Consider the following 11,565-nt stretch of genomic DNA (forward strand, 5'->3'; position numbering starts at 1 on the left):
AAGTTTAAATCAATATTTACTGAGTATGAACCAATTTTATTCGCTGAATCAAATAGACAATCCTCTGAAAACTTGCCACAGAGGGAAATAACTCCTTTATTCCTACAAGGAACGGCTACCTACAAGGAAACAGGACCGAGGTATAAAAGAAAAAAAAGAACATTTTAAACACTTCCATTTACATCAAACAACAACTGAAAGTAAAAGATATGGTGCATGCCCCTAAGGAACGTAGAGGAAATGTGGTCCTGAGGGAAGGAAAGGAACGGGAAGCAGAAAACAGAACTTAACATTATTTGTAATCGCTAGGTACAGGCAGGCTTCTTTTTCAAGCCCCTTGAATATTTAAATATTACAATTATGATTTCTTCCTAGTGACTCTTCCTCTATTGTTAACTATTTAGGAAAGCCATATTAGCTCAGAAACTGGGGCAAGGCATCCTCCAGAAGCATTAGTCTTAAAGATAAGAATATCTGAAGACATAAAATTAGTTCCTCCTGTCCTCCCACATGATTCTCCCTACCTTAGCTGAAAATCATGGCAGGAATGAGACATTGTCAGAGATGGGAGTAATAAGCCCTTTAATAAGCAAGAGCAGGGAAAAAACTGAGACTCACTACCACAAGCTACTTTATGATAAAAAGGCATTTTAAAGAAAAGAAAGTGACAGGAACCTTTTCAAGTATGTTCCTCTCTGAAAAAAAGAGGAACATACTTCAAATAAAATGAAACAATACCGTTTCTTAGCACTGACATTCGCAGTGATTATACTAAATAGGTACCATAAATTTAATGTCTACATTGTATTCTATGAAAAATCTAACTCTATTTACAGCTCCATATAAAATAAATGTCATTTAGAAGCCTTGAAAAAAAAAAGTATGTGATTGTGTTACATTTTCTCTTAATCTTGTCAGTATTTAGGGCAATGTGTCTCAAACTACTCTTCTCTGATCACATGGGTGGAATCACTTTGGTATGTTTATCTTAACCTGCAGATTACTGGATCACACCAGATACACTGAATCACAATGGGAAAGGGTAAAGAATTTGAATTTTTAACAAACTCAAAGTAATTTCTTCTGTTCTCTAAAGTTTGAAAATGGCTTAATCTGAGGTTTCAGTTAACCAGCTAAAATAATTCAAATAAGAGAAAATAGAGGCTGCAGATGGAGAAGAGATGCATAAATCCATTCCTTGGAAACAAACTTTTCAATTTATGTTCTTATTATGGCTCAGTGGTTAAGAGCACCAGCTTTAGAGTTAGACTTGGACTCAAAATCAGGCTCTCTTACTTACTAATGCTGCGACTTTAGGCAAACTGTTCAACAAACATCACGAGGCTGCTGAGATTAAAGAGCTAAATAACATGAATTAAATACCTGGCATTTATTAAATGTTCAATAAATAAATCATAATCATTGTTATTTCTGGATTCCACTATTCTCTCCTTTTAGAAAAGGCTTAAATTATTATCTTTTAAAAAAGAAAAGGTTTAGGTGCTCATTTCACAACGTATATAAATGTCAAATCATTACATTGTATAACAAAAACTAATATAATATTGTATGTCAATTTTAAAAAATGTTTAGAAGGCTTAGATTATTATCCTAGGACTCAGGTTTTCTTCAAGAGACAACCCCTCAGATCTACCTTTCTACCTCAATGTAGCATCCTCTATTCCCAGGATACTTATTTCTATCCTTTTAATCTAGGTATCTAGAAATTGAAATCTGAACAAAGTTAAAACTGAATTAATATTCCCCAGAAATTCTACCCATTATATATCACTTTGACTCTAGGAATAGATTTTCATCCCTTGTCTCTCTAGTACTAATGGGTCACAAGAGAACAACAGAGGACAGGGAATAAAATTACCAATGGAGTCTGTCAAAACCAAGCTTGCAAAGGCCAGGCCAACCAACTGAAAACAGGCCCATAGTTGGCAACTGACAGAGTTCTATGAACTCTGTAGGCATGACAACTGGCAAATGACAGCATTGACTTCTCCAGGGTAGTTCTGACAATAACCAGCTGGACTTACATTTCTGATTGTCTTGGGAATGATGCACTGTGTGAACACCAGCCAGCCAGGTCTGGAGACTAACCTCAGTGAAGACTGCTCATCAGCCAATTGGCACCCTACCCTCATCAACATTACTAACACAGAGAAACAACCGGAAAAGCACAAAACCTGTCTTCCCGCCCCAAAGCAGATGAGGCTCCCAGTGAAAGATGACCATTCATATTTCTGGGAAGGGCACAGAACAAAAAGCAAGAGAATAAACTTCATTGTATTAGATAATTTTTTGACTATCAGACTAGAGAATCTCTCTACAGAGATTACTTGACTCAGTCTCTATCTATTCACACAATCCCTCTGAACTTTTTCCCCAGACATTTTTATTCTGTCTGATTTAACATCTTTTGCTAGGCCACCACTGAGTATGTTAATGGACACTCAGCTTAAAATAATTTTGTCTTTTTATCCTATAGGCTGGGCCAGATCAATGTCCTTTGGACAACTACAAGTCATTTTAAAATATAATTTATTTTGTACACCACAAGTTGGGGAAAGCTTCATTTTCTGACCTGGATTAGCAGAACCAGACTACTAATGATAATGACATTTTACTTTTGTATCAGGCATTAAACTAAGGAACTTAAACTTTTGTCTCAATTAGTCTTCACAATACTTCATTTTCCCCCATTTGAAAGAGCATGAGGTTCAGATGTGAAGTAATTTGCCCAAGGTGACAGGGCAGGAAGAGACAGAGGCAGAGTATGAACCCAGGTATGCTTCACTGCACTGTCTTGTTTCTACTAACATCTTCTTAATATTGCGTTCCTCCAAAACATACCTGGCACAGAATGGATTTATAAGCTGTCTCAGAGATGGTTGGAGGACATTTTTTCCCTTTCCTCTTTACCATGGACCGCTTAACCTCTGTAAGAAGAATAAATCTAAACTTTGGTGGGTAAAGTTATAGTGTAACTCCACCAAAAAACGTTTCTGAACTTTACCAACCCAATCAGATTAACAAAATCTTTCTTAAGTATGCCCAGGGCTAATTCACCACCATTTTAGCAGTAATGTCCAATCTCTACCAAGACACTAACGAGACCACACAGGGTACTGTGCCATCAGCTCTATGATCAAATATGCAAATAACCATCAAAAGCTCAACAAACAAGAATTCTTCAAGTACACTAAGGACTGCTAATAGTATATGTAGGTCTGCTGGAACACCAAGGGCTGTTCTTCCAAAAGAATAATAATGATACATGTATTTCCTTTTCCATTTATCAATTTACTTTTAGGATTCAACAAAAAATGGATATCACCTCATTACTTTCTCAGAAAAGGCAGTAAGAATTTAACTAAATCTGTCCACATTTTATAGTAATAACAAAGAATAAGTAAAAAGGTGATCCATGGGGCCAGACATTGTGAAGGAAATTTGTGGAGGTTTGCTCAACCAAGGAAATCACTGATCTAAGATTTGATCTGAAACCACCCCACAGTCCCTGGCACAAACTTTATTCAGCATTTGTGTTCCTAACTGAGGATGATATCACTGAGTCCAAGAGAGGCTGAAAAGGTCAATGAAAGCTTACTATTTATTCAACTTCAAGTATGTGGGAAAACATTTTCTGGCCATCTGTTAACTGTCACAGAGCATAGACGCTAAGATGCAATTGAGTTGGAAAAACAGATTTTGATCAGGTTCCATTTCTGCCAAAGGACTGCAATCTGCCAAAGAGACAACAGAGAAAGGCTCTCAGACATCTTTGTGAAAATGTACAATGTTAAGTGAGAATTCTTAGATTTGTAGATTCACAGAATTTCAGAGCTAAAAAAAGCTCTTAATCTTTAGTCCAAATCTATAATTCACAAGTGGTCAGAAAGTTAAATGACTTGCCCAAGAATCACAGCTAGCCAGTGGTAAAGCTGGGAATAAGTAAATGGTAGAAATGGGACTTAACTCAGTATTCATTCAACTCTCCCACTACCTGCATCCTAGAATTCAGTATCTGTATTGCTAATAATAGGGTTCATAAATTGCAATAATCAGTCTGCTTCAGATCCCACAGAAACTGAACTTTCACAGAAGAATTAAAATGTTCGCAAATACACTTTGCTTCCTTTGCTACTTTTTCCACTAAGGTGATCACAGTCCAGTCCTTGGCTTCTAAGCTTCCTATCCAAATCTACATCTAAGTATTTTCACTTCTCAGCCATACCACAGCCTTGTCTTTAAGCAAAGATATAACACAACATAACCTGCAGCAGTTGATTCAGATACAGGATGCCTGCATCATCTAAACAAAACACCTCAATCACTAACATAGCTAACATTCCATCCCAGATAATCTGCTGAAATATGTTATTCAATTGTAGAGGCTAATAAGATTACTCTCCTAAGAAGTTTACTCTTAAAACTTCTACATAAGCAAATATATGCCTTTCATAGGAGAAAATTCTCTTCTCTTCTAGATTTTTATCTGTTTACAACACTGGTTTTGTTATTTGAGGTACAATTTATATACAGTGGCTTATTTCTGAAGTTTTTATTTTGTTCTACTGATCTATCATTATACCTTTATATATATATATATACATATATATATATATACACACACACACATATATATATATATATATCTTTATTACTGTAACTTCATTTTAAATCTTGAAAATACATATTACAAATCCTTTCTTTTTTTTTTTCCAACATTATTTTGACCATTCTCGGTCCTTTTCATTTCCATATAAATTTTTAAATCAGCCTGCCAATTTGTCAGGGGGGAAAAAAAAACCACCTGCTGAAAAACTACAGCACTGACTCTGTAGCTCAATTTGGAGAGATGAGACATATTAAAAATCAGCCTGCCTATCCTTGAACATAGTATACATTCAAGATATGGCATATTTATTTAGATTTAGGTCTTCTTTAACTCTTCTCAGCAATGTTTTATAGTTTTAGTATACATCTTTTCTTAAATTTATCTATATACTTAATATTTTTGGCACTATTGTAAAGGAAATGTATATTTTAGTCGTTAGCTGCTAAAAGGTAGCAGTAGAAGTGATAATTCTATATTGACCCTGTCTCCCGCGACCTTACTAAATTCAGTTATTTGCTCTGATAATTGTTTTGTAGATTCTTTAGGATTTTTTATGTAAACAATTATATCACCTGTGAATAGATAAGTTTTGCTTCAACATTTCCAATCTTCGAATATACAATTGATATTTGCATGTTGATCTTGAAATCAGCAACCTTATTAAACTAACTTATTAGTTCTAAGAACATTTTTTTAAAAGAAGCCATAAGATTCTCTACATAGATATTCATGTTGTCTGCAACGTCTTTATCAGGTTTTTATTACCAAAGTTATAATATATTTATTAAACAAGTTTGGAAGTGTTTCCCTTCTTTATTCCCTAAAATAATTTGTGTTAACTAGGTATTATTTCTTCCTTAAAAGTTCAATAGAAATCACCAATAAAACTATCAGGGCCAGGGGCTTCTGGGAAAAAATGGCATAGATGATAGAGGTTTTGTTCATCCCTCTTGTGACCACATCAAAGTTGTGACAGAAACATGGAGCAAACAGCAAGGAAAGTCACTTGGGATTTAGATGATGGAAGCACTACAACTAAGGAGAAAAATAATTAATCAGCCTGCAATGATAGAAGGTAGGAGGCGAAGATGCGAGGATGCCCAGTCTGAGCAGCTGAGTGGGTCAGAGGCTACAGCAGCGAGAGCTAGCAGCTGCAGATGACTTCTTAAAAGGGCCATGTCTGCAAGCAAACTTTCGTGGTGACAGATCTGCTTGCTCTGAGCACCAGCACCCAGTGGGCTACATGGGGGTCACCAGGAACAGGGGAACACTGAGTTGTTGGAGTGAGGACCAGAGGTGAAGTTCTCTCCTAGGCAGAAGTGCTGGCGGTATCCATTGTTCCTCTGTTGAGCCCTCCCCTCTCCCAGTGTGTGGACACAGAGTCACCATAGCTGAGATGTCATCAACCTGGATAACAGAGGTCACTCTGCCCAGAGAATTCCCTGAAACTCCTCCTCCCCCAACTCACGGCCCCACCCAAGTCATATCCAGGTGTGTCCTCAGCAAGTCCGGTCCTCCTTGCTGAGCAGTGCCTAGACTCACACTGGGGGCAGCTGTCCTCAGTTTCTGGTGTGGTCTTTTGAGGCAACTATAAGCATAGCATCTGTGAATTGCTTGCTGAATCTTAACAGGTGGCCCCAGAGGAACTCAGGCTGGGGCTAAAATTGGCCTGCTGCTGAACTTCTCTCAGGACTGTGCCTCTGGACACCTACTACACAAAATCACACTAATAAGAACGGGAGACTTAAGAGCTTTGCCTGGTACATAGAAACAGACACAGAAAGGCAGCCAAAATGGGAAGACAAAGAAACAGAAACCATATGAGAGAACAGAACAGAGATCCAGATATAATGGAGCCAAGTAATCTAACAGATGCAGAGTTCAAAACACTGATTATAAAGATGCTCAATGAACTTAGGGGAAGTCTAGATGAATTCAGTGACAACCTTAACAAAGAGATAAAAAACATAAAAATAGAAATTATAAAAGGGAACCAGTCTGAAATGAAGAACACATTATCTGAGATGAGAAGTATATTAAATGGAATAAACAGAGTGAATAAAGAGGATCAAATGACCTATATAGAGGATGGGAAAGCCAAGGACACTCAATCAGAATGGCAAAAAAAAAAAAAGCCAAGACTACGACAATGACTTAAGGGGCCTATGGGACACTACTAAATATAAAAATATCCGTGCCATAGGAGTACCAGAAAAAAAACAAGATGTTGAAGAGCTATTTGAAGAAATAATGATGGAAAACTTCCCTAACCTGATGAAGGAAATAAACATAAAACCCCAGGAAGCTCTGTCCCAAAAACCAAGAACCCAAAGAGGTCCACACTAAGACACGATCATAATTAAAATGCCAAAGGTTAAATACAAAGAGAGAATCTTAAAAGCAGCAAGAGAAAAGCAGATAGTTACCTACAAGGGAGCACCCATAGGACTGGCAGCTAATTTCTCAAAAGATACTACACAGGACAGAAGGGCTTGGCATGAAATATTAGATATGATGAAAACCCAGCATCTACAACCAAGAACACTTTATCCAGCAAAGCTATCATTTAGGGTCAAAGGACAAAGAGCTTCCCAGACAAAAAGAAGCTAAATTGATTTATCAACACCAAGCCAGTATTATAGTAAATGTTGGAGGAACTTCTTTAAGAAGAAAAAACATGTATCAAAACATGAAAAAAGAATGGTAACAACTACATTCCTAATGGAAAAGAATTAAGTGCTCCAACCAAAAGATAGAGTGGCTGAATGGATAAGAAAACAAGAGCCCTACATATGCTGCCTACAAGAGACTTACTTCAGATTAGAAGACAAGCACACACAGACTAACAGGAAGGAGATGAAAAAAGATATTCCCTTAATGGACGTAGAGGGTATCGCACTGAATGAAATAAGTCAGATAGAGAAAGACAAATAATACATGAAATAATACATGTGGAATCTAAAGAACAAAATAAACAACAACAAAAGTAGAAATAAACTCATAGATACAGAGAATATTTTGAGGGCTACCAGATGGGGGGAAGTTGAGGGGGATGGCAAAAAAGGGAAAAGGGATTAAGAAGTACAAATGGATAATCACAAAATAGACATGGAGATACAAAGTGTAACACAAGGAAAGTAGTTAATAATGTTGTAATAAATATGTAAAGAGGAAGAAGGGTATTAAATTTAGTAGGGTGATCACTTTATGAGTTAAATAGATCTCCAATCACTATGCTATACAACTATACCATATACCAACTATAATTTTAAAAAACTTATTGAAGTGTATAATGTATATACGTGCAACTAAAATTGTCTATTATATTTCAATAAAGCCGGGGGTTAGGGAGAGACCATCAGGGCCTGGAGTTTTCTTTGTGAAAAAGGTTTTGACAACTCAGATATTCTATTTCATTTTGTCAGTTCTGGTAAGTTATGTTTCTGAAATAATTTTGTGCATTTCATCTATGTTATCAAATTTGACAAAAGATATTAATAATATCCCTTAATGTCTTTTTAACATCTGTATGATCTATCTATATCCCCTTTCATCATTGATAGCATCTTTTTTCTTGATCAGTCTTGCTAAATGTTAATTATATTGATCTTAAAAAAACTTTTGGCTTTATTAATTTTCTCTAGTTTGTCCTGTTTTCAATTTCACTGATTTTTACTCTTTATTTTTCCTTTCTTCTACTTACTTGGGTTCATTTTGCTCACCTTTATTAACTTCTTAAATTGAAAACTTTAATCATCAATTTTTAAACTTTTTTCAAATATAAGCACATAAAGCTATAAATTTCTCTTTTAGTTTATTTGCTATATCTGTTTGATAAGTTCAGTCTTGTCAACTAGAAATACTTTCTAGCTTATTTTATTTCTTTGACTATGAGTTATTTAGAAATGTATTTTAGATATTCCAAATTTGGGGGGGGGTGGGCTTTTCTAGTTATCTTATTGATTTCTAATTTAATTCTATTGTTGTCAAGGAATATATTATGTAAGTTTTTAAACTTTTATATTTATTGAGACAATTTATAGTTTAACATATGGTCTATCTTGGTAAACACTCCCTGAGCACTTGAAAAAAATGTGTATTCTGCAGTTATGTGTAGTGCTCTATAAATGTCAGGCAAGGTGATACATAATGTTATTCAGATGTTCTATATTTTTATGGATATTTTGAAGTTGTTCTATCAACTAATGCAGGAGTAGTATTAAAATTTCCCAACTATGGTCTATGGTCATGCCACCCTGAACATGCCCGATCTCTTCTGATCTTGGAAGCTAAGCAGGGTCGGGCCCTGGTTAGTACTTGGATGGAAGACCACCTAGGAATACCAGGTGCTGTAGGCATTAAAAAAAAAGATTTCCAACTATGATTGTGGATTTGCCCTTTTCTCCTTTTAATTGTATGGTTTTATTTCAGGTATATTGAAACTCTTTTATTAGGCTCATACACATTTATGATTCTTATCTTTCTGATGATTTGATCCTTTTACTATAAAACATTCCTTTTTCTCTCTAGTAATAATCCTTGTCTTGAGGTCTATTTTATCTGGTGATAGTATAGCCATTCCAGCTTTCTTGTGTTACTGTTCATATGTACCTTTCTTCATTCTTTCACTTGCAATCTATTTATGTCTATCCCTTTTATATCATCTGATAATCTCTGCCTGTAAATTGGGGCATTTAATCTGCTCATATTTAATGTAATTTTTGATAATGGTTGGATTTCAGTTTAGCACTCTATTTGTTTCATCTTGTTTTTGTTCTTCTCTTCCTCCTTTCTTCCTTCTTTTTAGGTTAACCTAATATTTTTAGTATTTCACTATAATTATCTCATGGGCTTTTCAGCTACACCTCTTCGTGTATGCATGGGAAAGAGAGAGACTGAGACTGCTCTAGGGCTACAATATGGAATCATAACTTATCATGATCTACTTGTAGAGTTATTTAATATTGCACTACTTCACATAAAAATGTAAGAACCTTGCAACAATATAGTTCATTTATTGCCCTTCATCTTTTGGGCTAATGTCGTCATATATGGTACATCTACATATGTTATAGATCAATAAAATAGTGTTAAACAAGATAACTTTTAAAGAAATTGAGAAGAAAAAATATAGTCTTTTATATGTACATTCCTAGCTTTTTTCATTCTTTCCTGTAGATCTAAGTCTTCATTTGGTGTCATCTCACTCTGAAGAACTTCCTTCGGTATCTATTGTAGTACAGCTAGTTCTTTCAGTTTTCATTTGTCTAAAAATGTCTTTACTTCACCTTCCATTTTTAAAGGACATTTTAGCTAGAAATGGAATTCTAGGTTGAGAAATTCTTTCAGCATTTTATAGATATCATCTCACTGTCTTCTGGCCTCTGTTGTTATTGACGAGAATTCAGCCACTATTTTATATCATCATTTTCCTTTATGAGTCATTTTTCTCTAGCTGCTTTCAAGTTTTTCTCTTTATCTTTAGTTTTCAGCAATATGACTGTGATGTGCCTGGGATGGTTTTCTTTTTATCTATCCTAAGATTCACTGTGCTTCTTAGATTCTATAAATCTGTTTTTCACAAAACTTGAAGATTTTCACCCTTCTCTCTAACAACTCTACTGAAATATAATTCACACACAATACATACATCCAAAGTGTACAATTCATTGGTTTTTAATATATTGAGTTGTGCAATCTTAAGCTTAATTACTTTTAGAACATTTTCATTACCCACTTCCAAAAGAAATCTATACCCTTCTGCTATCGTCCCCTAAACCTTAGGTAACCATTATTTTATTTTCTGTCTCTACAGTTGTGCATGTTCTGGACATTTAATATAAATCCAATCTATCAATGTAGTCTTTTGCGTCTGACTTCTTTCACTTAGCATGTTTTCAAGGTTTATTCATGTTACAGCATGAATCACCATTTCATTCCTTTTTATGGTCACAAATATTCCACTGTATGGATATACTACATTTTGTTTATCCATTCATCAGCTGAAAAGTGAATTCTGTTCTACTGGGCAATTACTTGGTTGGATTCATTCTCCAAACTCTGTCTCCTCTACAGCAGACAGCAGCTGAATCTCAGCTCAACTCTTTCAGATTTCTATTGTTTTTTTCTAGGCTCCGTGGAGTCTTCACCGATGCATGTCAAGTATTTGCATAAAAGTGGATTTCAGGCTCCCCCTTCTATTGCTCCCTCCTCTCTGAGAGTTCTCCTCTCATTTTCTAGCCCCTTTTGTAGCCCTGAACTCCATTCTCTGATTCCCCAAGCTAGTAAGACTGGATTTTTGCTTAAATTCTAGCCACTACCCACCATGCAAACTGGGGAGTATCCTCAGGCAAAAGCTGTATAAATGAGAATCTTACCCAATATAATTCCCATCTTTCAAGCTCCCCATCAGTTTCTGCCTGATTTGGTCACTTTCCAATGTCTTCAAGAAGTTGTTTTCATTTGTTGTCCAGAATTCATAATTATTATCTGAGGAAGGGTTAGTTAAATATAAGATACTCCTCTATTAATAGAAATAAAACCCTTTTCTCATTGGTATTATATCTTCCCCAAGAGGCAACAATGATATGAGTTACCAAAAATACATATAACCAGATGTGCACAAATGTGCCTCTCTGGGCAGTATGACTGATGGGTAAGTCATATATTTAGTCTGCCGAAGTGCTTAACATAAAAAATTAAAACAATTTAAAAAGGTCTAAACAGAAAATGACAGTTTCTACTACATAGAATTAAATATCTAGATAGATATATAAAGTAGAATTATCCCATATACTCTTCTAAAACTTGCTTTCATCTTCAAAGAACAATATATTGGGCATTTTATACTGTTAAAATTTTAATGCTTTTTAATAATTAGAGTTATCTACAAACTACACCTCAGTATGAATGCACTATAATTTATTTAATAAAGT

General features: G+C 35.2%; 1 protein-coding gene and 1 pseudogene across 2 annotated transcripts in view; one reads left to right on the plus strand and one right to left on the minus strand.

Annotated features, from left to right (window-relative positions):
• Positions 1 to 11,565, minus strand: part of UHRF1BP1 (UHRF1 binding protein 1) — a 59,399-nt gene that overhangs the window by 38,267 nt on the left and 9,567 nt on the right. The gene's annotated exons all lie outside the window — the stretch shown is intronic.
• LOC112476133 lies at positions 8,869 to 8,988 on the plus strand (annotated as a pseudogene).

This window comes from Pteropus alecto, unplaced genomic scaffold (assembly GCF_000325575.1).
Source record: "Pteropus alecto unplaced genomic scaffold, ASM32557v1 scaffold202, whole genome shotgun sequence".
NCBI lineage: Eukaryota > Metazoa > Chordata > Mammalia > Chiroptera > Pteropodidae > Pteropus > Pteropus alecto.